Source organism: Ptychodera flava, chromosome 20 (genome assembly GCF_041260155.1).
Source record: "Ptychodera flava strain L36383 chromosome 20, AS_Pfla_20210202, whole genome shotgun sequence".
Lineage (NCBI taxonomy): Eukaryota > Metazoa > Hemichordata > Enteropneusta > Ptychoderidae > Ptychodera > Ptychodera flava.
In genome coordinates this window covers 16,533,159-16,555,695 of record NC_091947.1, presented here as the reverse complement: position 1 = coordinate 16,555,695, position 22,537 = coordinate 16,533,159, and positions in this window count along the sequence as shown.

Genomic DNA, 22,537 nt, shown 5'->3' with positions numbered 1-22,537 from the left:
AATGGTATGGGACGAGATGGTATGGTGCGAAGTGGTTTTGGTGCGAAGTGTCTAGGAACCTGCTGTAAGTACGAGAGAACAGGCTCCCTGAATGCAGCCGGTGATAGACCAGTGCGAGAACGCACCAGAGTTATGGACAACGTTCTCCAACATATCGAGTTCTACAAAAGGCGGCAGCCAAGTATTTACTTACACGAAATCAGAAGAAAACTTCTTGATAATTAAAACGTGCCATCGCTGGCGACAATCCACCGAGCGATAACCAAATACCTGAGCATTAGTCAAACGAAAATATCAAGTTTTGCTGCCGAATCAATGTCTCCAGCTATCGAACAATATACACTGGAGTTCATAGAAACTGTTTCTGACTACAATATAAATCAATTCATTGGTTTGATGAGTCTTCTGTGATCCGAACTTCAGACAATCGTCGTTTTGGACACGCAGAAATTGGAACACCAGCAGTTGAAATAAAACGGCATGCATCGAACGCTCTATACACGTTCAACCTCTTTGTCAGTGCTACGGATGTCGATCATTCTGATGTGATCGTTGGACCATCAAATGGGTTGGAGTTACTGAACTTTTTCGATGAGGCTGTTCAAGTTACGGGTAATTTTGGAAATCCGTGTTTGGCCGTCGGTGACTGTGTGATTATGGTTTCCACCACTCGCGATGTGTTGAACAAAATCCCAACGACTATTGCATGAGCAAGGGTTCGACTGATTTACCACCCAGTTCAACGCTTGCGAGCCATGTTTCAACTATATAAAGAGTGAGCTTAGATCTAATCAAGATTTTGCTTACTGGTTCACTGAACTAGCGACTGCTTATGCCATAGCAAACATTTCTCCCTTAGCTTGTCATTTCTTTGCAAAAGAAAGTGGTTTCATTTGGGACCATTGTCATTTATTATCGTCACGATAAGTTACGCATATACATTTGTGCCAGCGTGAGGAAATGAGCCAGCGCGATGTTGACTTTCAAAATGAACCAGTGCGATGTTGACTCTCAAAATGAACCAGCGCGATGTTGACTCTCAAAATGAAAGTTCGACTACAATTCTTGTTTGTCTCTTGAAATGTGAATCTTAGTTTCCAATTTCACACATTTTAAAGCATTTCTCTGTCGGCCAGGACTTTGCACACATAGACTCTCGCCAGTCGCTTGGTCTCGCGTATTGGCGTAGCTTCCGGTATTTGCTTGTACAAGCCTTCGGCACTCGACCTCGCACCTTCGGCGCTCGATCGCATATGTTCTGATATTGGATTGCTACCGCACTAATATTAAAGTGACTGCAGTAGGGACTGTCGACAGTCTACTGCACACAGTGCAGAGCATGATATTTACTTTTCTTTCAGCATGGCTAAAAATAGCAGGAGAACAGGACTCGAAGTTGACATTTGTTGATCGTGAACACGAGATTTCTGATAGTATTTGAGTGAACATTATCACAACATTAAACACAAATTATTTAATTCCGATGACATTATCACGGACAACACTCATTGGTACCATGTACAAACCATAGATTGTCTATGTACAAACCAACGAAGTCTAAAGCTTCGAGCGTTCCCGCGACCAAGCGAAAATAAATGTGGCGCACCCATGTTGTGTGCACAGCAAGTTTTATTTGTTGGCGACGTTTTGTCTAGTCTGGTGAGTTTGTAGCTATTTTTTTTATTACATGGTTGAGGCGGTGAACTCTTTGAGGAAGTTCCTTATCAACTCATGAAGTTTCAAAGAAAAAACACACTGATGAATTCATGAGATGTATCAACATTCACATGAATCTGAGCATTCGATGATAGATGAAAAAGAGTAAGACTTACCAAGATTTCAAAGTTAGCTTCAGATAAGATCAATAGTTATCTTCTCCACTTTCAATGTATGCACACTATCACATACACAATCCATTTACATGTATTAGAATAGGACGTCCTAGTAGCCTCTTCAGTTCGAAAACAGGGAACGGGGATTTCTCTGCAAGTTTTGTAAAATGGGGCAGAAACTTTCCAGAAATGTAATCGAACCTGAACCTCACTGAACGCAGCATCTTACACAACACAATTTGCTGATTTTTTGTCGAAAACGGGTGAAATATTCACCGCCGCTACCACTGCTTTTGCTGTCAGCCATCTTGTTTTATGCCTCCAACATCAAAATATGTTCAAAACTATCATTTTAGATGACCAAACTTACGGATTCCATTCCAGCAACTATCGTTTCCCTACCCAAGCTATCCTGCATGGTGTCAAAGCTATCTTTTTCATTCAAAAGCTACACTTTCTTAAGTACCCCTGAAAATGTCCGCAATGAAGCAAGACCTCCAGTCTTCACAGATGTGGACAGCCAGGAGCAAATGGCAGAGATTAAGAAAATCAAGTTCGCAGAGGTCCCGCGCTTCAAGAGAAAAGCTAATGAAGACCAGTATACGCACAACTGCAAGGTATTGGACACCTTAGACGACTCTAAGACAATATCGAGCTAAAGAACTTCGAGGACGCCAAAGTGAAACTTGCTAAAGGTATAGACATCATCAACCAGAGAGAAAAAGTGATTCTGTTAGCTGACAGCTCAGAATTTGGTTGGGGAACTGCGATCAAATACCAGTCACATGAGTTAGCAGAAGACAGTGAAGACGAGAAAAGAATCTGGAAGGCAGAAATAAGAGCAAGCCGAAAACTGAAAGATAAGAAAAACAAGAAAGCCCGCTTTGCTCAGAAAGCAGATAATTCCAGCCAGCAGATGGACACATCGAATACGAAACGTGCAGCAGCATCCGGGGCAAGTCTGACAAGGCCTGGGGTTTGCTTCACCTGCGGAAAAACTGGTCACTATAGATCTGAATATAGAGCAGTTCTGTCCATTTCAGTGGCTGGGAACGGTGGTATTGGTGGAGGGAAAGCCTGACTGCAGGCGGGAGCAGCGGAGGACCTGGAGTCGAATAATACGCAGTTAAGTATAGATTTTGACTCGTCTAGTGATGATACAAGCGATTTATGGCACGAGGGGATTTTCCCTTCTAAGTTTGAAGTTTTCGAATTTATTCCGGAGTCGGATCATAAGCAGATCAACCTTGCCTCTTGTACATTTGCTAGCCCGCCAAAACCAGTGAAAGTAAGGGGTTCTTTGTTGCAAAATATTGAGTTTTGTCGTGCATATGCGCCCGTTTCCATCGTACAGGTTATAGAATTTGGTTACAAATTACCTCTTTTTTTTTGTTTCCCGTGCCCATGTTTTTGCAAAACAACCGCTCCGCGCTAGTGAATTGGGGTTTTGTTGAGACATCTATTGCTGAGTTTTTGGAGACCGGGGCCATTGAGGAAGTATCATCTCAGCCCTATGAATGTAACCCTGTGTCGGTTTCAGTTAATAAGCATGGTAAGAAAAGGTTTATACTTGATTTGAGAAAAGTCAATCTTTGCTTGTTCAAAAACAAGTTCAAGTGTGAAGACCCAAAGGTCGCCAATGAGTTAGAACCAGGTAATTTCCTGTTCAAATTCGATATTAAATCGGGCTATCATCATATTGAAATATTTCCCGAGCACCGCAAGTTGCCAGGATTCTCATGGGATTTTGCACAAGGTAGGGGGTTTTTCATCTTTTGTGTATTGCCGTTTGGTGTGGCCACAGGACCGTATATTTTCACCAAACTAATGCGTCCAGTTGTCAAAAAGTGGCAAGGAGAAGGTAAGTCCTTAGTAGTTTACATTGAGGACGGTTTTGGAACAGCTAGATCTTATGAGATGACTTTAAGGGTAGCGGAACAGGTGCAATCAGATCTTGCCAAATTCGGGCTTATCACTAGCACCCACAAATGTATCTGGATTCTGGTACAGGTTTTAACATGGCTAGGGAATGACATAAATAAGCTTAGGCTCGAAGGTAGGGTGTTCATATCAAAGAACAGACTCATTAGATTGTCGCAAGCAATTCATAATTTGCTGGAGGGAACATTTGACAATAAATCCATTTCGGTTCGGAGGGTAGCACATGTCGTGGGGCAAATTATTTCAATGAGGTTGGGAATAGGCAATATTACAATGCTTATGACTAGGCATCCGTACTTTGTGATCTGTTGCAAGGGATCATGGAACATTAATGTCACACTAACACAGGCTGCCAGAAACGAGATAATGTTTTGGTAGTCTAACATAGGTAAGTTAAATGGCATGCCACTGTGGAACTGTTCCAAAGCAGAATCTGTGATATACTCTGATGCCTCCCAGAATGCATATGGGGGTTACATTGTTGAAAATGACATCATAGCACAAGGTAATTGGGATAAACAAGAATCAGAACAGAGTTCAACTTGGCGAGAGTTAGAAGCAATGTATAAAGTGTTACTATCTACAGCCAAATTTGTACATGGTAAATCTGTTAAGTGGTTCACAGACAACCAGAATGTCGTCAGCATTGTGACTGAAGGGGAGATGAAATCTGAGTTACAGATGATAGCACTAGCAATATTTGCAATTTGCATTCAATTTGCAATTTCAATAGAACCAGAGTGATTCCTTGATCGTTCAATGAGCGAGCAGATTATATGAGTAAGCTTGTGGACACAGATGATTGGTACAAAAATGTACATTACCTTAAACAGTTGAGTAAGCAATGGGGTCCGTTCAGCGTGGATAGATTTGCATCGTCTTATAATGCCAAGTGCATGACATTTAACTCACATTTTTGGTGCCCAAATTCAACAGCTATGGATGCTTTTACCCAAGATTGGGGTTCAGTGGTTAACTGGTTGTTACCACCTACGTATCTGATAGGGAGAACCATTAGACACATGCAATTCTGTGCAGCCAAAGAAGCACTGGTACTCCCTTTGTGGAGATTTGCCTATTTCTGGCCCTTGATTTCTCCAGATTGGGTTCACCAAGCAACGTCTATACATAATTGGTTAGATTTGCCTAACGAGGATGCACTGCTTTTCTTGCCGGGTAAGGGCAGAAATCCAGTTTTTTGGTGGGAAACCACTAAATTTTAGAGTCTTGGCACTATGGATAGACTTTAGTAATCCAGTTCTTAGGTCCAATGAGGACTTCTGCACAGCGTACATATCCAGACGCTTGAATTATACCCTATAGTGGCAGGCTCTAGTGACCAAGTCTAAGAAGTGATGGTCCATAGAAGCCTAGAATAAGATTTTCTGTCATGCAACGTGGTTTGGCTTAGTAGTATATCAACAATTTTAAGAAACATTAATCATTTGCGTTCGTTGCAGATGCCGAAATAATTGAGGTCGGAATCTGGAAAGAGTTTGGTAATTTCAAAGATCCAGAGCTTCAACAACTGGTGAAATGTCTTCCAAGCATCGCCATGGCATCGCAAGCAGACTCTACAATCAAATCCTACGCTTTTCACAGATGTCCGTTTTCGAGGGTAAACATTCTTTTCCTGCTTTACCAGCAGAGCTTGCACATGTTGCTCTATATTTGAGTGGGCTAATCCCGAGTTCATTGGAGGGAGGGCATACAAAGCATTTTGGAAATTGCATTTTACAGCATTCATTGGGCAAATAACACTGCAGGGTTACCTTCTCCTACAGAGCATGCATTCATTAAGAATTGAATAGAGTCGGCAAAGCATTTGCTTGGTAAGTCAGTGAGGAAAAAAGAACCAGTCACTCAAGAAATTCTCACCAAAGTAGTTGATTACTATAAAGAGTCTCATTCTCTACGAGATGTTAGAGATGATTCTTTAATTCTGTTGGCTTTTGCCGGTTTCCTTAGATATAGCGATGTGATCAATATCAAGAGATCACACATTTCATTTTCCACAACTCATGCGTCTTTGATCATAGAAAAAGCAAAAATGATCAACATAAGAGAGGTAACAGTGTGCACATTGCCAGGACAGGTAACAGCACCTGCCCAGTTTCATATTTAGAGCGTTATTTAGCAATTTCAGGCATCCCAGTAGACTCTTATGACTACATCTTTCGGCCTTTGTTTTCGTCTAAAGGCATCATTTCAGTCAGAAAAATGTAACAACTTAGCCGGCTATTGAACCACTCTTTTTTGGGAGTGGCTATTTAGCCGAGCGGTTCTGCTCTGGCCTCTCAGCTAGGCGACTGATGCCGTATGTTGTGGGTTCGAATCCGATTGAAAACTAGCCGTATTCACTTGTGAATTACAAATAGACATCTTAGCTATACCAGAGTAAGAGAGTTGGTTCATGAGAAACTGAAAGTTACAGTTTCAAATGTTCACAGTTTTGGTACACACTCTTTTCGTATTGGAGGGGCTACCACAGCAGCAAAAGCTGGGGTGCCTTCACATCATTTAATGAGGCATGGTAGATTGCGTTCAGTTACAGCCAAAGATGGTTACATACAAGACAGTCTCTCCGACTTTTTATCATTGTCCACAAACTTACGAGTTTAGAGTTGACTTGTTTTATCAACTCCTGTTAGATTTTATCCAGTCAGTTCCCTGTTTTTAGTCTACTGTTGTAATAAAGCAGACGGTGGTAGCGTAGCCACACACAGTATACAAGTAGTATTGCTTTGTATTGTTATAGTTAGGTTCTCGTAACTAATCGGAGAAGAAACAAAACATAATATTTCTCAAGTTACAACGTATAGGGAGAAATAAATGTTTTGTTATTTCGGGAGGGCGCTGTTTAGACACGTGTATTAAAGTGATCTACAGGAAGTGATAGGCTCAGTCAAGGCGCTTCCACCAGACACGCAGGACACATTTCACTTTCCTCAAAATTTTCATATTTTGTTTGATTCAATGAATAGTTCTTAATTTTGTTGAAATCGCTTTTTCAGAGAAATTTTCCCTGTAAGAGGGTTTTTTAATCTCTGTTTTTTAGAGCAAAGTCTCATACTCATTGTTTTAACAGTCAGGGAGAATTAGGCTCTCAATTTGAGTTGTGTAATTTTTCTTCCATAGTTGCATTAAAGCAAACGTTGGTCAATCAGACACTTCTGTAGTTATGCAAAGTCAGGTTTTCAGATTTTTACTATATTCCATATAAGAGAACGATGCACTTCTACTGTTGTAATAAAGTAGACAGTGGTAGCGTAGCCACACACAGTATACAAGTAGTATTGCTTTGTATTATTATAGTTAGGTTCACGTAATTAGTTGGAGAAGAAACAAAACACATCATTCTTCGCTACATGATCACAAAGCAAACCGCGATGACGTCATTTCAACAAGTCGCTCTGGAAAACATGCTACTGCCGCCGATACTTCGAGCCCCTCCGGCAAAGGGAAAAATAGAGAAAGTCGAGTTCAATTTGCTAAAGTGGACGATTCAAGACTACGGGGCCAGTTTTATTGAAAACTGCGATTATTCTCATTTCCGTGAACAATGGACCTACACACAATGCTTCTGTGTTATTCAATGAAGGTGCAAACCCATCGTTTGTGACCAAAGAATTTGCCAAGAAAATCCATGCGGACATTTCTACTACCGAGAATATAAATCTTCCTTTATTTGGGGACAGCACACACGGCCCTGCGCCTTACGGAAGGGAAGTTACAAACATTCTATTTACATGCGCTGTCTAGAACGAAAACCGCGGTAAATGCTCTACTCATTCCAGAAATCTCTACCAAGATGATGAGTCACTTCAACTCTACAATACTGTCATTGCCTAACTTACGCGGTCTACGATTGGCTCATCCAGCAACAGGTGCCATAATTGACTTTCTCATTGGCACCGACTATTACTGGGATTTCGTTGGTGATGAAATCGGCAGCGGCAACGGTCCTACTGCGATGTCCTCAGCCTTCGGCTATTTGCTGTCAGGACCAACGCGACGCGGTAAAACAAATGATACAAATGTACTGACACTTACAAGGAAGAAGCCGCCATTTCAAATTACTGGGACCTCAAAACGATTGGGGTAAAGGACGAATCGCGATCTGATGTCAAGACTACAAAGAAAGACGCCTACAGAGCGTATCGTGACAGGCACCTCGGAAGTGCACGGTTACCTTGGAAACCTGAACATGATCCGCTACCTACGAATTTCAACGTTGCCAAATCTCGCACCCGTGCCATGATTCGACGTTTACCTTCTGACTTGGTAAACATATATGACCACATCATCCAAGATCAGAAATCATGTGACTTTATCGAGGACGTCGTCGATGACGACAATTCTGAAGGTTCCTTAAGGTTCTGAACCTTCCACACCGTTCTGTGAAAAAGGACTCTGTCACCACACCTATTCGAGTTGTTTAGGACTGCAGTTGTAAACAATCGGTGGATTCTCCCAGCCTCAATGACTGTCTACAAACTGGGCCACCGCTGTTAAATGACCTGACTTCAATATTACTACGGTTTCGTGTAAATCCAATCGGACTTTGTAGTGACATTGAGAAAGCCTTTTTGCAAGTACGGCTTGAACCTGATGAGCGCAAGTACACAAAGTTTCTGTAGTTGTCCGATGCCAACGATCCGGAGAGCGAGCTCAAGATGCATCTGGAGGAAAATGCTGATGCGACACCAACCTCATATGACTTTGAGAAGAACATTTACATTGACAATGTTATTTCCGGTTGTGATACAGAGACAGAAGCTGTAGAATACTACAATGACTCTAATCAGCTGATAGAATCATGTGGTTTCAATTTACGGGCATGGTCTTCTAACAGTCGCGAACTCTGTGCACTTGCTTGCAGTGGAAACAAACGACCCTTCGCCTGAGGTTAACTTGTTCGCTTTACGCTGGGGTACTGATCGTGATACATTGTCAATACAAGCAGATTGACGCGCCATCTCCCAATTGCGTTGCTACAATACGCGAAGTTGTCAGCACCGCTGCTTCTATATACGATCCTCTCGGTTTGCTGTCACCAGTGCATATCAAAGCCAAGCTTTTCATACAAGAACGGTGGAAACGCAAATTGCACTAGGATGAACAGCTCGACGATGAGACTACTATGGCCCAATTACGCGCCATGCTATGGGACTACAACCGAGTGGGAGAACATAGCAGCTGATCTACGCACGAATACGGACACTACCGTTTCACGTCACTACTTTCCCTCCAACACGTGTGAAGATTACGAATTGCATGTGTTTGCGGATGCAAGTCCAAAAGCCTATGGTGCCGCCGTATACTTACGCAATGATGACAAGACTACGGTTGTCATGGCAAAGACGAGAGTAGCTTCTATTTTGGACTTGACTGTACCACGCATGGAGTTACTTGCTACATTGATAGCTACACGCCTGAGTAAATTTGTCTATAACGCGCTAGCAGACAAGATCAACATTTGCAATTAGTGTTGTGGAGTGATTTGCAGATAGTGCCACACTGGATCAATTGTACGAAAAAACTTCCAGTTTTCGTAGCTAATCCTGTTCGAGAAATTCATGAATTTCGACTTCTCTTTAAGTACTGTCCCAGTGTGGACAATCCCGCCGATCTACTTACATGGGGGATTAATTCTCAAGAACTTTCACAATCCAAACTTTGGTGGAATGGACCATCTTGGCTTGGTCGACAAGGAAAGTGGCCAACTTACAGTTTATTCGAGAGATCAATTCTACACATTGTGGCCGCCAGTAATGACGACGACCTGCTCTCTGCAGAAGACGAGTTACCTTCAGCTATTTCCGTTGCCAAGGCAGAGACTTTCTTGCGTCCTGGATCATCACCCAGTGCTGTCTCCACTGTACTGGAACACGCTACGCGCGTTGGATTTAACCAGGATATCAATACCAGTTGCTTTAATTCATTGGGAAAATTATTGCGAGTTACCGTCTACGCATTCAGGACTGTATCTGACTTTGTACGGATTGATTACCGTTTATGAACTAACAGACAAAACATCTCTTCTAATGATTTATATTTGCTTTGTCCAAAAGCTCTTGGATGACATTTTGAACACTTATTCATTCACGTTAGCGATTGACCATTAGATCTTGGGAGAGGGGTGGTCACAATGAAATTGTGAAAATTTTTTTGTTACAATTGAACATTTCTAAATTTTTTTTTCCAAATGAGAAAAGCTGTGCAATTTTTTTTTTCTGAGTAAATTTTCAGATATATAATTTTTTTAGTTCAATGCTGTCTGAGGATACAATGCACATCCATATCACTAGTGCAAGTGCAAATAAGATTGTGTGCTGTAAACCCAACATACATATGACCTTGTGATTTATATTGCTGATAGATTTCGCGAAATGTTGCAAAACATCTTGCGCACTGAATGTCCAACATTACTGCCTAATACTGGAACAGAAGGAAATGAAGAAGTGGTGGAACCAGAGACTGATTTTTTTGACAACCAATGGCAATCCATCTGTCCATCACGTGTGGTGTGAAGCACCACAAGCGGCAGCGTAAACGGTCGCGGGGGAGGTCAGGAGGATGAGCTTTTGAAGAATAGAGATTAAATTGGTGTTATTTGGTGGCACTTTGATAGTATATTTTTCAGATTACACATCTGTTACGTGCCGAGATACGAACAAAAGGGTGAACTCAGCAGTTTCCGTTTAAACAAAATTTATTACGAAAATAAAAATAATTGCTAAGTCAGGGATAGAATACAAGCTTTAAAAGCGTACAGACTACTTATCTCAGCTGGGACGGCAAAGCTCCAGTCTCAGAGTTGTAACAGTCAGTCAGATGAATGAACAGTCCTTTGGCTTGCAGGCTTGAAGTTGCACAAAGTCCACAGTATAAATCCAGCGTTGGCAGTGAAGGTCTTGAAAAGTCTTGAAAATTACTACTGCTGGAGTTCCAAAGACTTGAAGTAACACACAAGAGACACAATCCCAAATATCTGACTGCAAGCTGTGCACGTCCCTATTTATACACATGTGCTTACATAATAGCATATAAGAACAATCCAGAACTTTTATTGACATGCTAATTACTGTTCTAAAATTATCTCTCTTGCACAACTCAGTAGATTTCCAGAACATTCCAAACATGACTAATTGAATTCAAGGTTGTGAGGTCATTAAGGGCAGTGACCTTGAGAATGTTCTAGACTAATTGAACTCAGGTCATGATGAGTGTGTGAAAATGACCTACATAACACACCCCCTCTTCAAAAAAGAAAAATTTTTCAAAGAAAAATTTTTCTTTTACAAATGTGATATTAAAAGTGTGAACAACAATAAACTCTAAATACGAGAGAGACAGTCTGCAATTAAATTATCTCTGCCTTTGATATGTCTAATATCAAGATTAAACTCCTGTAACATTAAACTCCATCTTAATAATCTCTGATTCTTGCCTTTTAATTTCTGCAGAAAAACAAGAGGATTGTGATCAATATAAACCACTATTGCCTGATTTGAAGAAGTAACATAAACTTCGAAATGCTGTAAAGCTAATATCAAAGATAAACACTCTTTTTCAATTGTAGAGTAGTTTCTCTGGGATTTGTTAAATTTGCGTGAAAAGTAGCAAACAGGGTGATCTATCCCATGACTATCCTCTTGCAACAAAACAGCACAAGCAGCCGTATCACTAGCATCTACAGCTAATTTGAATGGCAAAGTGAAATCTGGTGCAGACAACACTGGAGCACTTTGCAGTATGGCTTTAAGTGTATCAAATGCCTTTTGGCATTGTTCTGACCAAACAAACTTTACTTTCTTTTTAAGTAAGTCAGTCAAAGGCTCAGTAATTGTGGAGAAATTTGGACAGAATTTTCTGTAGTAACCGGCAATACCGAGAAAGCGCATCAGTTGTCTCTTGCAATGTGGTGTGGGAAAATTCGAAATGGCACTGATTTTGGCATCAACAGGTTTTACCTCACCCTGTCCTACAGTATGTCCGAGGTAAGTCACCCTCGCCCAACCAAACTCAGATTTGGCAAGGTTGACAGTCAACATTGCTTTGCTCAGTCTTTCAAAGAACTTTCGCATGAGCTTGATGTGTTCCTCCAAGGTGTCACTATACAGGACTACGTCGTCGACGTGCGCTCCACACCCGTCTAGCCCGGATATGACGTCGTTGATCATCCGTTGGAAAGTTGCCAGAGAGTTCTTCATTCCGAAGATCTGTCAGAGGGACTTGCCAGAATCCCTTTAGTAGGTCAAATTTCGTCACATACTTGGCTTTTCCCACTCGGTCGATGCAATCATCAATCCTTGGGATCGGGAAAGTATCTGTCTATGTTAAAGTGTTCACTTTCCTGTAGTCCGTGCACATACGATAACTGTGATCTGATTTTGGCACAAGTATGCATGGCGAACTCAAGTTACTTTTACTGGGTTCAATAAAGTCATTGTCCAGCAGGTATTTAACTTCTTCCTGGAGATATTTCGCTTTCGTTGGATTCAGTCTGTATGGATGTTGTTTTACAGGCTTACTGTCCCCAACATCAACGTCGTGATAGATGACATTTGTCCTCGTTGGAACATCTTGAAACAGGTGTTTATATTCATGAAGCAGTTCCTTCACCTGTTGTTGTTGTGAAGGCTGGAGGTGTGCCAACTTTGTAGACTCCAGGTTCTCCAGGATTTCTGAGTTCTGAAGCTTGACCGAGCCCAGCTTTGAATTTAGAGTATTTTCACTAAAGTCAGTTTCAGTATCACTATCTTCATAAGAGTTTGAACTGACTGCACTGACGGGCTGTGTTTAAGTAGGATTATCCCTATCCAAATATGGCTTAAGCATATTTATGTGACATAGCTGTTTTTGTTTTCGCCTGTCAGGTGTTTTTAAGATGTAATTTAAATCGCTCAATTTTTTATCGATTAGGTATGGCCCAAAGTAACGAGCATGGAGTGGTTTGCCAGGAACCGGAAAGAGAGTGAGAACTTTTTGACCTGGTTCAAACTTCCGTTATGAGGTGTTTTTATCGTATTTGGTTTTCATTGACTGCTAAGATGACTCAAGATTTTCTCTTGCTAATTCACATGCTTTAGAGAGTTTTGTACGAAAATCTGACATATATTGCAAAATATCATCGTCGTCTGATAGGAATTTCTCTTTAACGAGCTTAAGTGGGCCACGGACTGTATGTCCAAATACATGCTCAAATGGGCTAAAACCAAGAGACTCCTGAATTGACTCTCTAACAGCAGAGAGCAGAAAATGAATTCCTTCATCCCACTGCTTCTCTGTGTCAAAACAGTAGGTCCTAATCATATTTTTCAAAGTTTGATGAAATCGCTCAAGAAGCACCCTGACCTTCTGGGTGATAAGCGGATGACCTATACTGTTTAATGCCTAGCTGATCCATTACTGTTTGAAAAATACCAGACATAAAGTTGGAGCCTTGATCGGACTGGACATATTTAGGGAGGCCGAATAAAGTGAAAAATTTGACTAAAGCTCTCACTATAGTCTTAGTCTCTATATTTCTCAGTGGTATGGCTTCTGGAAACCGAGTTGATGTACACATTATTGTCAACATGTACTCATTTCCTGATCTTGTTTTTGGTAGAGGCCCAACACAGTCTATTAGAATCCTACTAAATGGTTCTTGAAATGCAGGAATAGGCTGTAAAGGGGCCTTTGGAATGGTCTGATTCGGCTTTCCTACCATCTGACATGTGTGACAAGTTTTACAGAAATGTGCTAAATCCTGCCTGAGATTAGGCCAATAAAAGTGACTGAGAATTTTATGATAAGTTTTCCTGACTCCTAAATGACCAGCCAAGGGCGTGTCATGGGCCAGGCGCAATATTTCAGCACAATAGGACTTTGGAACCACAATTTGATGTTTTATAGCCCAATCGTCATCAACCAAGACATCTGGAGGTCTCCATTTACGCATTAGAGTACCAGATTTTGTATAATAGGAAACAGAGCTACCTGAAGTCTTACCTTCATCATCTACCCTGTCAAACAAAGACAAAATATCAGGGTCTTTGTGTTGTTCTGCAATGAGATTTGATCTAGAAAATGTCTGACCTTGGTCAGCATAAGTTTTACTGGAAGTTTCAAATCCACGAGGGAAAACGGAATGATCCGTGTCAAACACCTGACTGAGAAAGGTGTCATTTAAGTCAACATCTGTGACATTATTTTTGAGAATATTTTGATTCTCAGAAGTTTTCTTTGACATGGCTCGAGTAATAGCACATGAAGGGAAAACCCGGGAATTTCCTCTTCTATTGGCTCTGGATTCTGATCTAAACTAGGATTATCAGTCACAAGTGGATTAGTAATGACCTTGTCCCCAGCAAGGTCGTTTCCAAGAAGAAGGTGAATCCCTTCAAAAGGCAAAAAAGGCCTAATATCTAAAGTCACAGGTCCAGAAACAAAGTCCGAAGACAAATAGACATTATGGAGAGGAACAGGAATGTAGTCATTACAATCTACTCCCTTAATGAGAACTTTAGAACCTGAAAATGACTTTTCAGAAAACGGCGGGGTATCTGCCACCAAAAGAGACTCGGACGCCCCAGTATCTCTTAAAATTATGACAGGGGTAGCAGAAGAAAAATCACTAAAAAGTGATATAAAACCATCATGGATAAATGGTTCGAAAACACCCGTAATGCTATCTTGAGAAGAATTGACCTTGACCTCAGTAATTGGGGATAAGAGGGGTTTAACCTCAGAAAATGTATTACACACATTATTAGACTCTAATTGAGTTGATGAAGAAATAAAGCCTGTGGACTTAGATCCACTTTGACCACTTTGACCTTCACGTTTTCTTTTCAATTTGAAACAATCTGACACTAAATGGCCATCTTTCTTACAATAATTACAAGAAAGTGTACCAAACTGTTTGCCAGAAGAACATTGAGATATGGGATCTGATGATGTTGGAGTGTACTTGAACTCTGTGAACTGTTGTCATTTGTTTTCCTTATCTCCTTTGAAAAATTCTTCGATGAAAAGGAGGACTTAAATTTACCTGCATTGTTTCTGTATTAAAAGGACTGGGATGGTTTGCTGAGAAAGGAAGATTTGTGGGTCAATGAATAGTCATCGGCCAAACGTGCAGCAACCTCCAATGTATCTGCCTTTTGTTCATTGATAAACGTCTTGATGTCACTTCTGATGCACCTTTTAAATTCCTCAATCAAAACAAGTTGTCGTAATTTTTCATAATTCTGACTGACCTTTTCAGAAGAGCACCAACGATCAAACAGTTGTTCTTTTGTCCAGCAAATTCAACATAAGTTTGATCCTTCACCTTCTCACAATCCCTAAATTTCTGACGGTAAGCTTCAGGCATCAACTCACAGCCCTTGAGAATTAATTCCTTCACAGAATCATAATTTGAAGCCTCTTCTACTGACAACTGAATATAAATTTCTGTGCCTTTACCCACCAAAGCACTCTGCAAAAGCATAGACCAGGACTCCTTGGGCCAATTCAGACTCTGAGCAATTTTCTCAAAATGAAGGAAATATTTGTCAACATCCTTTTCTTGGAAAGGGGAAACTAACCTGAAATGCTTAGTGATGTCAAAATTGTCTGAAGGGAAGAATTTTCCTGACTGTCCAAGCTCTAAACGTTTTATTTCTACCTGTAATCACTGTTCTTCTAATCTTTGCTCTTTTTAACTTCTGTATATTTTTTTTTGCTTCTATTATTTAACATTATGGGCATTCATGGCCTGAAATAAAGATTAATAAAAATAATAAAATAATCGCAATTCTTTTTCTCTCTGTCTTTCTTCCATTTCTAACTGCATTTGTATTTTTTCTTTTTCTATGCCTGTCTCTCTTTTTCCATTTGTAATTCCAATTTCTTAAGTTCAAAATTTGCCTGTATTTCTAACTCTAATTTTCTGAGTTCAGAGGTAGACTCGGGCTCATAATCTTTCAGGGTGGATTCCTCAAATTTGCTTAAATCAACTAGATGTTTGGCATTATGGTACTGTATTTCCCATTTGCGCATAGATCTTTTGACTTCTACTTTCAGGAAATTGGTCAGTGTTATGAGGTCATCTTTTCTGAGGGAATCAAATGTGTCCTGATCAAGGTCATTCATTTCCTCTGGTTTAAATTCCGCCATGATTAAATTTCGCTGAGTTCACGGTTAACAGTTGTTTTGAAAAGACTGGCAAAATGTTGTCAAATGGCTCAAAATGTTCGTCTCCCGGACGAACCCCAAATTTTGTTACATGCAGAGATACGAACAAAAGGGTGAACTCAGCAGTTTCCGTTTAAACAAAATTTATTACGAAAATAAAAATAATTGCTAAGTCAGGGATAGAATACAAGCTTTCAAAGCGTAGCGTATCTCAGCTGGGACGGCAAAGCTCCAGTCTCAGAGTTGTAACAGTCAGTCAGATGAATGAACAGTCCTTTGGCTTGCAGGCTTGAAGTTGCACAAAGTCCACAGTATAAATCCAGCGTTGGCAGTGAAGGTCTTGAAAAGTCTTGAAAATTACTACTGCTGGAGTTTCCAAAGACTTGAAGTAACACACAAGAGACACAATCCCAAATGTCTGACTGCAAGCTGTGCACGTCCCTATTTATACACATGTGCTTACATAATAGCATATAAGAACAATCCAGAACTTTTATTGACATGCTAATTACTGTTCTAAAATTATCTCTCTTGCACAACTCAGTAGATTTCCAGAACATTCCAAACATGACTAATTGAAATCAAGGTTGTGAGGTCATTAAGGGCAGTAACCTTGAGAATGTTCTAGACTAATGGAACTCAGGTCATGATGAGTGTGTGAAAATGACCTACATAACACATCTTGCTCTGAAACATGGTCTTCTTGGTCCTCAGTAGCTTCAAGTAGTTTTGAAAATTGACTGTTTGGGTTTCCTAGCTTCCCCTTCTACTGCATGGTGGAATGCCTACATTCACCCCACCAAACATCATGCATATCTCATGATTTACAATTTATTTTGAGAAGCTGTTTGCAAAATATAGTGAAATTGCATATTTGTGTTTTTAGGGCAATTTTAGCCCTTTTTTGATCAAAGTATCTATTTCTCTGTAGCAGCATGTCCAAATTGATTGGATGTGTATAGATGTGGTGAAATTTCAATATTTGTCTTTTTTAGGGCAATTTATGCCATTTATCGTAAAAAAATCTGTATTCACTGAAAGGGCTTGTCCAATTTCTTTGAAATTTGCTACATAAGCCCCTTAAGATTTTTTTAAATCATGCTCCTTTTTTGTGATGGAAAAATTTTTCAGATAATTGTCATTCAGCATTTGCTACACACAAACGATTATTCGTGCAGATTCATTCAATATTTGCTATAGAGAAACCTTCAAAGTTCAACCCTTTTGTGTGTTTATGCGTTGGGATTTGTTGTATAGATGGCATTCTATGTAGTGTATTGTTGAATGTTAAAAGATGTGTTGCTGTTGTTTTTAAGGCTGTTTTTTAGGTTAAAAGCAAAAGCAAAATAATACATAATGACTTGATATGTTGTTTTATCATTATTGACGTGTTTCTACTTGTTCACCCCCCCCCCTAAAAAAATGAACCTGATGTTGCCTGCATCTGTTCACCTTGATCTTAAAAGGCAAATATAACTTTCTGTCTTGACAACCATACCGTAGTTTCAATGTTATACCTAGCGTACCTGCCTGGTTTGTACGCAGGAAACAAGTAGAAAACAGGCTCTATAATTTTATAATTTTAAAGCGATCAGAATACAAAAGTCCTGAAAAGATAAGATAATCACAACTTCTAGAATAAGGGATAAAGTCACTCTAAATGTATAAATTAATATTAAAAATGTGCCTGGAGGATGTACTAAAAATACAGAAAGTTGCTTTCTGTCGGTAAAATCTAAAAAAAAATTTAAGATTTTTTAAGACCTTTGCAGATATTTTTTAACGCATTTGTAGTCTTATTTATGTTTTTTTATTTTGCAAACTAGTTTGAAGATTTTTTTTCCTAACTTTCTGCTCTGAATTTTTTTTTTCTGTTTTTGACCACCCCCTTCCCAAGATCTAATGGTGCGTCCCTTAGTGTTGTTAAAGTTATTCAGTGTTTACTTCTGACTCATTTACCTTTTCGGGGGGGATATCGTGACTGAGTGACTCTTTATATTCGCTATGCTATATGTGCATTGAAAATTCATGTCGAGCTAGCTTGATGCAGAACGCGGATCCTGGAGCTGACCAATCACAGTTGTGAGTATATCATGGTCACAATACCTTTTTCGCTATCACAATCGGATGCAGATGTTTCTACTTCTCATGTCACTTACGGTATGATAATTTATGTATTTTTCTGTTGTTGATAAAATCTGATACATTTCAATTCCCTGTCGCCAATGACAAATTCAAATACTTTGTTTCGCTGACACATAAGAAGTTCTTAAATGACAACAATAATTCTTCCGTTTTGTGTTTTTTGTTGACAAGGAAAACAAACGATTTTCTAATATTTTGTCACTCATGACCTTAAAGCAAGTGTTTTAACTACCAATGGAAAATCCTGTCAGGTCTCAGAAGTGTCACTCATTTTAGTCCGGGCGGGCTTACAATTGCAGTTAGTTTCACAAGAATATTTGGATGACTCCTCCACGGCGATTTTGATACTTTTTTGGTTAAAACAAAAAACGGGATTCTTGACAAATACATATGCCAGTGTTTATCTAAAGGTATGAAATGCACCTGCAATTCTCTTTGTGACTTTAATATGATTATACAGTAATTGATCTAAATTTATGTAATTTGTACCCCCAAAATATTCTCCCGACGAAAGATTAGTGCAAAGGCAAAAATGAACCTGGTGCCCTCATAAAGTAGGTACGTGTATGGTATTGTGGGTGACACCATTGGCTACTAGCTTTGTTTAAATGCAAGTAACTGTAAATAAGTTTCTGAAATGCTTTAATGGACATTTCACACTTGGGACTTTGTTCTCCAAAATGACTAATGAATTAGGGGGACACCAAATTAGAGATACACTAGTGTGTTTTACTTAAGGTAATAGTTCTTTACTGATTTTATAATAGAAACGTTTTTGGGGACATACGGACAGACTTCCACATTTCGATTTTATCTAAGTAAATATTTATTCTTCAGTGTTCCCCTAAGCATGAATCAACCTGGAGAGAGAGAGAGAGAGAGAGAGAGAGAGAGAGAGAGAGAGAGAGAGAGAGAGAGAGAGAGAGAGAGTGCTTGTGTGTTCGTGAATGCTTGGTGTTGTAGCGCGGGGATGTCGCACAAAAATGTAAAGGCAGTGGGGTTGTGGAGAGGTCACTAAAAAAACGCACTAATAATTTTAGGACATGGTCGTTTCAAGTTTGGAATGCCAGGATTGAATCTCCAACGGTAAGTTGCGGCGTTCTTAATTCTATGCCTCAAAACAAGATTTGCCTTGTGATTTTAAAAAATAGAAAAAGTTGTAAACATACATGAGATGACAAACATATGAACCGTATATGCTCACGTGTTTGACAACAGGTTAATTAATAATAGAACGCTTCACAGAACAATAAGATATCTGTTATCACTATATGTAGCAGGTTTTTTCAACTTCGCACAGTACTCTTAGAGTTTAATCACTAATTACAAAACTTTATTTAATATGCAAATGGGCTGTTAATTAACTTGACACTGCTAAATACTTCATGGGAAAATTAGATATCCATCAGATTAACATTTGTAGCACGCTTTATTAATTTAATGCTGTAATTTTAGAGTAATGTCACTAATTACAAAGTTCGTTAAATATGCAAATAAACCCTAAATTAACTTGACACTGTTCAATGATTCATAGCACAATTAAATATTTATCAACTAAATATCTGTAGCACGTTTCACAAAATTTGGTGCCGTTATTTCAGAGTTATATACCTAATTACAAATTTTATTAAATATGCAAATGAACCCCTAATTAACTTTACACTACTAGATGCTTTACAACACAGTTAGATATTTGTCGGATCAGTATATAAGCAGCAGTTTTCATCACATTTGATGCAGTTATTTCGGAGTTATATGACTAATTATAAAACTTCATAAATTATGCAAATGAGCTAATTATTTACTTGACACTGCTCAATGCTTCTCAGTACAATTAGATATCTATCAGATCAACATATGTAGCAAGTTTCATTTAATGCGGTAATTTTGGAGTAATATAACTAATTACAAAGTTCATTAAATATGCAAATGAAGCTTTAATTAACTCTACACAGCTAAATGCTTTACACTACAATTAGATATCTGTCGGATCAGTATTTGCTGCAGATTTCATCACATTTGGTGTATTTATTATGGAGTTATGTTAGTAATTACAAAACTTCATAAAATATGCAAATGAGCTATTTGTTAACTTGACACCGCCCAATGTTTCTAAGTATAATTAGATATATATCAGATCAATATTTGTTGCAAGTATCATCAAGTTTGGTACTGGAATTTCAGAGTTATGTCACTTATAACAGAAGTTCATTAAATATGCAAATGAGCAGACAATTGACATTACACTCACAGTATCATCATAATGCTGTAAGATTGTCATCTGTGAAAAGTTTCATGAAATTTCTTGCAGTATTTCTTGATATATGTCTACACTGTCATTACCGTCTCCATAGGGAAACCATTGTACGGAAAAAATGATATTGCATGACTTCATAAATATGCAAGCCACACTAACCAAAGTCTAATCAGTTCAGGCGTTTTTGAGTTATCGTGTGAACAGACAGACAGACAGATACAGACACACACATACTAACACACACACACACTCACACACACGGACAGACAGACAGACATCGCTATGACATTAGCCCACGTGTTCACACACGTTAGCTAAAAATGAATTACCGGACTTCTATACATACACAAGTTTAGCTAATTTGATATTGGAAAAGTATTATTCATAGCTCTCTCATAGACTGCAATGTCGAGTGAATCAACATTTTGATTTATATCCAGAATCAAATTCGTTGCATACACGTGCACTTGTAACCACCCTAGTCTAATGGAGTATAGGAAAATGAATTATAAAAATGTCTATAAATACACAGATTAAGCTAGTTTTACATGGAAAAATAATTATTAATAGTCTCCCCATAGACTACAATTGATAGTGAATCAACATTTAGGAGAAATTCAAAAATCTGATTTCCTGCACACACATGCACTTCTAATCAAGTACATTGAAATGAATTATCAAACGTCTGTTAATGCACAAATGTAGCTAGTTTTGTATTGAAAAAAAAAACTATTCATAGTTTTCTCATAGGCGTACATGTTTCGTGTATCAACATTTTTTATGGAATTCAAAATTCAAATTTGTTGTACCCAAATGTACTTGTAAAGATCCCATTCTTATCAAGTACATTAATATCAATTATCAAACGTCTATAAATGCACAGGCATTTCTAATTTTATGTAGGAAAAATTTATAGTTTTCTCGTATTCTACCATGGAAACCAAAAATCAAATTTCATGTACACATATGTACTTTCGACCTCCCCTTCAAGCAAAGTACATTTTGATAAATTATCACACATATGTAAATGGACAGATATCGCTTGTTTTGAACGGAAAATTGTTAATAGTTTGCCCAATAGATTCCAATGTATTACATTTGATATTTTTAGGAGAAGCACTGTATCGGGTACATCTTACCTTCTTATAATTGCGCAAAAAAGATGACCCTCACCAAAGGCATGTATGATATTTCATGACCCTTAAAAATGCTTGCAATGTGCAAAAATAGCGACCCACCCCAAAAAACACCAGCCCACCCCCTGTTATTTCTGTTATGTCCCTAACTTGTCTCTCCTACGAATTTCCCGGCACAAAATACTCTGTTACCTATCCCCATCCAACATTACAAATACCGATGCCATTCACCGGTTTTGGCCACCATTTATGACTACTTGCTGAGCAAGAGAATGCCATATCAGCTATCAAATGAGAAAACAATTCTGCTGCCAATGGTTGTATGCTTTTTGGTTTTCGCTTAAATAATACGCTAGTTTTGGGTATTTGTGACAGTGGTAAATCGATAGCTTACACATTTGAACAGTCACTGACGATATGCATGAGAGGTGACAAAAATAAAAAAAATACACACAGCAGAGACATAATTTCTGAATATACTATTGTTTATCCTGATAATCTTCCAAAAAGGCAATCTTGCGAAGGTCTATTTAGATATTTTACCAGCCTCTCATTCAAGTGTTAACAGCTAGGTCCTACTGAGCGGAAAACATTAAACAGACCACTTAATTACCTGGTCTTTGAATTTGAATCACAATGAACAAATTTTAATACGTGTAACGTCTTATGGAGAAAACAAGTTTACAAGCGAGAGAAATCTCTCACCTCTGCAAGATAAAATTCTCCAAGGGGACAGATAGTGGTATTATTCAACATTGCAAATATTCGAATTGAAATAAAAGTAACCACAATCTTATAAAGGACATCTCAGCGCGTCACTTCAAAGTCTGTGGCATTTTCACAACTGTGTGAGGCAAGTTTCTGATGGGTTTGACGGTTTATACTCACCTGTCACTATATAATGCAACAACCCTTGCCACCTACCCATATAATATCCCTATTACATTGCCATGCCGTGTCCATCGCATTTAAATTGGTCGAGCTGAACCACGTGACTGACAACAGATAAAGGTAATGGTTTGTTCATATTTCCGTGAATATGCATAATGATATTAAAT